This window comes from Acomys minous, assembly GCF_964271855.1.
Source record: "Acomys minous genome assembly, chromosome: 8".
NCBI lineage: Eukaryota > Metazoa > Chordata > Mammalia > Rodentia > Muridae > Acomys > Acomys minous.
In genome coordinates, this window is record NC_140489.1 from 86173536 (window position 1) to 86179535 (window position 6000).

Below are 6000 nucleotides of genomic sequence, written 5' to 3' on the forward strand. Positions count from 1 at the left end.
AGACTTGCCTAGAGGTTCATCAAATTCCATCTGGTTGACACTAAAGATGAGCCATCAACTTACTGTAGCTCCTCTCAAGGAACTTTGAAGAGGGAAGCAAAAGTCTGTTTATTGGGATGAGGAATGACAGGCTCATAGCAGGCTTTGGGCACAGACACTCAGCCCTGGAGGTCACGAAAGCTGTCCAGAGGATGCCAGGCATGAGCAAGGGCTTGCAGAGGAGTGGGTTTTAACTGAGGAAATGAGTGTTGAAGAAGTGGCCCAGTCCAACAAACATGGGCAAATGGCTTCATCTTATCTATACATTGCCAATGAAGTTACTCAAGAATTGACCTCATGGTGGCACAGAACTTTGGCCTTGCCAAGACTCTGGGGGATGCGTGGCTTCTTGAGTGATATAAGAAAGTACCACACTATGTAGCCAGTATGGCCTGCCGTCATTGTCTCAAAGACTGGTGTATGGGAAGTCCCAGATGAAAGTGTCTCCAGGACTGGAACCTTCTGAGGGCTGTAGGGCAGGCTCACTTATCTCTTTGTTTCCTCTTGGTAGTAGTATCTGGCAGGCCCTGGCCTTCTCCAGCTTGCATATACATCACCCTATTCTGCCTCCATCTTCCTGTGATGGTCTCCCCTGGTGTGCTTATGACTGACATTTATGGCCACATTGAGAAACTCAACTTGGTCATTGGAGAGACCCTATTTGCTGATAAGGTCACACATTCATGAGTTCTTGGGGTTCATCTTATGGCACATCTTAAGAGAATATAATTCTGCCTTTAACTGGCAGTGTGGTACACAGAACACTGCCCCCAGCAACTTGTATCAGGAGCTCATTGCTTCGACTATGCTGGGGAGCCAATGTGCTCCTAGCATCCCCCTATCTCTATCCCATACAACTAGCCTATCTATATATGTATATTTCTATCTATGCAGCGCCCTTTATGTGGGTGCTGGGGACCTGAACTCAGGTTCTCATGCTTGCACAGTAGGCACTTTATGGACTGAGATGCCAGACCCCAGGTACAAATTCTTAAGTGTTGTTTGCACAGTCAATGAGGAACTCCAGGATAGCCAGGTAGACACCCTTCCATGAGAGTCCAGGAATTTGGCTTGCCAAGTCCACCCAGCACAAAGATCCTCAGTCACAACTCATTCGGGATCCACAAAAGGACAAAAGCCCAATTGTGCTCGGCTATTTGAGGAAAACCTTTCAGGGCTGGGAGAATGAGGTTGCCCAGAGCAGAATGTGCTCCTCTGCAGAACTCCTAAGGCATTGTCAGTGCACAATGGATGGTAAATAATCGCGGAATGTTTTTTATTAACGACAAAGGAGTAATCAGAACCATAATGGAACTTGCAGATGAGACTAAGCTGGGAGTTATAACAAATACCAATTAGGAGACAGAGACAATGAAAAGAGACCCCCCCTCACCCCACCCCAGAGGGAAAGTTACAACAAAGCAAGTTTCCGTTTTGCAAAATAACCACAAATGCACCTGCAGAGGATGCATACTGTGGGGAAAGCCCAGAGTGTTTAAAGGGAGACAGACACCAGACTGAGCCGTTTCATGACTGGCACGAATGAGCAGTACAGTGGAAGAGAGGCAGGTGGATTGCCGTGAGTTCGAGGCCAGCCTGGTCTACAAAGCAATTCTATGAAAGTCAAAGCTACACAGAGAAACTCTGTCCCGAAAAACCTAAATAAGTAAATAAATAAACCATTAAAAAAAAAAAAAGCATGAGATGTCACTGCGGTCTTCATTGAAGATGCAATACCCGGAAGCCGCCTCATTTGGAAGCTCTTCAAGAGCTGGGCAAGGCTGAGCAGGACCTCTTCTGTTTCTTGTTGGTGCACCTGAGGCCCCCTGGCTTGCTTTGCTGCTGCCCCGCCCATTTCTTTGCTCTTCTCCGTGTTCTCTCTGGTGCTTCAGCCAAAAGCCCTTTAAGTGATCCACACACTTGAGTGACTGAATCATGGTCTTCACCTACCAGATCTTTCCAAATAGACCCACTTACCCACTTACTGCTCAGTGTGACCCGCGTTCCACGGCAGAAGGACTCTTGAAGTGGCCAGCAGTGGGTCCCTTAGAAGACGGAGGAACAGGTGGGTGGGGTGGGGGCCACATCTCTGACCCACACTAATATGTTTTCTGGCCTCTGTGTTATTGTCCCCCAAATACACAATAGCTTTCTGTCTTCTCCCCATAGATGTTCTACTCGGGGCCTGGCAAAGCCCTGCAGAGCCCTCCCCAGTGTCGTGGCTTTATACCATCCTCATACATGTCAGAAAAAAAGCTCATGACATTTTCACAAAAATAAGCTTCTTGTTTTACGTTTGGTTATGACAAAGAGGAGTGACAGGGGCCGCTGGAGTGGCCGGGTTTGTGGTAGTAGGAATGTACATCTAGGAATCCTTTTATCTTCGGTAGACCAAGAACCAGAGGCAGTTCTAACCCGTTCCCACAGTGACCCACTTTCTCCAGCCAACCTCCACCTCCTAAAGATTCTAGGACCTCCCAAGACAGCCCCAGCAGCAGCCCCTGGGAACCAGTGTTCAAGCACATAAATCTGTGGGGTTCGGTTCACATTTAAACCATAATGGACAATGAACACCAAGCCATTAGGGCAAAGATTGAAGGCACCAGCTTTGCATGGGTGGGGAGGAAGAGAGTCTCATCTGTCCTGTGGAGACTGCAGTAAAGGCCTTACAGTTACTAATACTTGTGAAGAACTCAAGTTCTGTCTGCTACCCATCCATTGGGTAAGCCTGAGACCTCTCCAGCAGCGCTTAAGCAGTCACTTAGGATGGATGGATGAAATCTGAAGATAATAACATCTTCTCATTGAAATCTGCCCAGCGCTCTATGGGCGAACACCATAGATGCACTTCCTGGAGGAGCAGCGGGGATATAGAGGTGGAAAGGAAGTAAATGATGGAGGGGAAAGGATCAGTCATGAGAAGCTGATGCAGGTTTGCCATGAGTTTGAAGCCAGCCTTAGCTATATGGTGAGTGCTGAGCTCCAGAGTAAAATCTTGTCTCCTAAAGAGGAAAGAAAGAAATGGAAAGATGGAAAATAGGGGGCAAGAAAAGACACTGGATTGATTGGGTAACCAGAGGCTCTTAAAGCCTTTAAAATATCTTAATGAGGGGCTGGAGAGATGGCTCAGAGGTTAAGTGCACTGGCTGCCCTTCCAAAGGTCCTGAGTTCAATTCCCAGCAACCACATGGTGGCTCACAGCCATCTACAATGAGATCTGATGCCCTCTTCTGGTGTGCAGGTTTACGTGTAGTTAGAATACTGTATACATAATAAATAAGTAAATACATCTTTAAAAATATAATTTTTACATAATTTTGTATGTATTGATATTTTGCCTGCATGTATGTGTGTGTGAGGGTGATCCCCTGGAGCTGGACTTACACAGGTGTGAGCTGCCATGTGGCTGCTGAGACTAGAGCCCCATGCTCTTAACCACTGAGCCATCTTTCCAGCCTCTATTCCTGCTTTTGAATGAGGTTCATTTTTTTTAAGTTACCGTTTAGTACTCTGAACATCCAACAGAACAGAAGATGTGCTGCTTATGGCCATGTTTAAGGTCTTGAATTGCTGTCAAGGAAAATGTACGGTTTTCCATGACAGCGGTCTCTTCTGTCATCTGAAAGTCTCAGCCAATTAGAATATCAAGGCTAGATTCCTCACAATGTGTCCTTTCTCTTTCTGCTTCATCTTGTGTTTCTTTTCCGTTTTCTGACTGGCCCCTCTCCTCCTTCCCCCTCCCTCCCTCTCCCGCTCCTCCCTTAAACATTCGAAAGTCTAAATAAAACATGACTAACTCTAAGGACTGCAATTGGATGATGCTGGCTTTCCATTTTCCCAGAAGGATGATTAGAATCAAGCACTCCAGGGACAGCCCTCCCTAGTGCACAGGACTCTCCCATACAGCCATGTGTCACCAGGGGTGGCTCCCAAGCTGATTATTTTCTTTGTTCCCCAAAGCTAGACTGACTCAGACCGTTGTCATTGCAGTGGCTTCTGCATTCCTTTCCTCTTACAAAACAAATCTGGAATAAACCCAAAGCAAAATGGAGGGAAAGGCCAATGCATTTTTCTGGAGACCCAGTTCACTGTTCCCTGTTGGGCTCTGATGTTTTTCTTCACTATCCACAGAAGCATCTTTCACTGTTGCCCAAACCACAAGGAGATATGGAAACCTTCTCATAGTCTCTTTTAGCCTGGGGGAATCCTTAGATCTCCACAAGACCTACTAGAGGTGCTCTCTGCCACATAACACTTCCCACCTCTGCTTATCCATCACAGCTCCCATGCCTGACCAGCATCTGTTGTCCTCTCCTTCTTCTTATGCCAAGGTAGCACCGCATTGGCATTTGGGTGGACTTCCACATGTGTCTATCTTCCTTCTAGAACCTGGATCTGTTGTGAGCAGAAAGGGCCTGAATTGACCCCTTTGGTTTTCATAGCATTTCAATGCATGAGGCACTAATGGTTTCTGACACACTAGATGTCGGTTTTGATGACATCAGTAATTCTGCCCTAGTTACCTTTGACCTCCTCCCACCCAGGATTACAAGTGTAAAGAGACTGTTATCTGCTCGGACCTCAGCTTCACTCTTAAGTCCAAATTAACTCCCAACACCCAAGCAAATACGGCATTTTGACCACTCTACTCATGCTGGTCCCCATCAATGTTATTTTCCCTGGTTTTACGCCTCTAAATTGGTTCCGGCTGCCAGTATCAGCATGGAACCCTGATGGGAGCTTAGCTTCCCACCAGGCTTTAGTTGAATGTGTATGAATAGCCCACAGTAGCTGCTTCTATTGTTCCTGGAAGACTTGTATTATTTAGAGAGCAATTAATCATTTTTCTGAGGCAGCCTGGGGAGCCAAGCCCATGGTGAGGTTGATGATGCCTTTTTCTTCCAAGATGAACAAAATAAAAACCCCAGCCAAGGCTTTCCTGAAGACCGGCTTATCTCCCGCATTGATTGGCACCATTTCCAGGCCAAGGTGGAATTCCATTACCAAACAACCAGCTTATAGACGCAGCTGAAGGTTGGCACCCCTGCTGCCAGGATCTGCGCACACTTGGCACATCTGCTCTGTGGAGCTCATGCTTCAGGCCCAGTGCTGAGGCTTACAGCTTCGCCTTGCATTTCCTTTGCTAAAGGTGTCATTGCTCCCCAGATTATCCAAGAATGAACATGGCTAGAGTTTCAGTGGTTGGTAGGGAGGAGTGCTTAACACTTAGCGGAGTGTCTACTGCCATGTACTTGATCTTTTATCTGAAAGAGAATGCTTAACAAATAACACTTGTATTTTAAATATTTATGTATTTTATGCATATGAGTATTTCCCTGTATGTATATGTGTGTATGTATGTATGTATATGTACCAATGCATGCCTGGTGCCCTTGGAGGCACGAAGAAGGTGTTGGCTCTCCTGGAAGTTACAGATGTTTGTGAACTACCATGTGGGTTCTGGGAACTGAAACTGGGTCTTCTACCAGAGCAAAAGTGCTCTTAACAATGGAGCCATCTCTCCAGTCCCACAAATATTGCACATATTTTAAAAATATTTATATATTTATTATTATGTATACAATGCTCTGCCTGCTTGTACACCTGCAGGCCAGAGGAGGGTATCTGATCACATTATAGATGGTTGTGAGCCACCATGTGGTTGCTGGGAATTGAACTCATGACCTCTGGAAGAGCAGTCAGTGCTCTTAACTGCTGAGCCATCTTTCTAGCCCCCGCACATATTTTAATAGTACACATATAATAGCTACTGTTTCCCATCTTACTCTGATGTAGAAAAAAAGAGGTAGGAAAAATATGCCAGATAGATACTATTAAGTAAGACATCACCCCCAAATTCTGTGGCATCCACTGAAGAGCATCGAATCACCCACAGTCTAGAGCAGCAGTTCTCAACCTGTGGGTCAGGACCATATGAAAATACGTATTTCTAACGGTCTT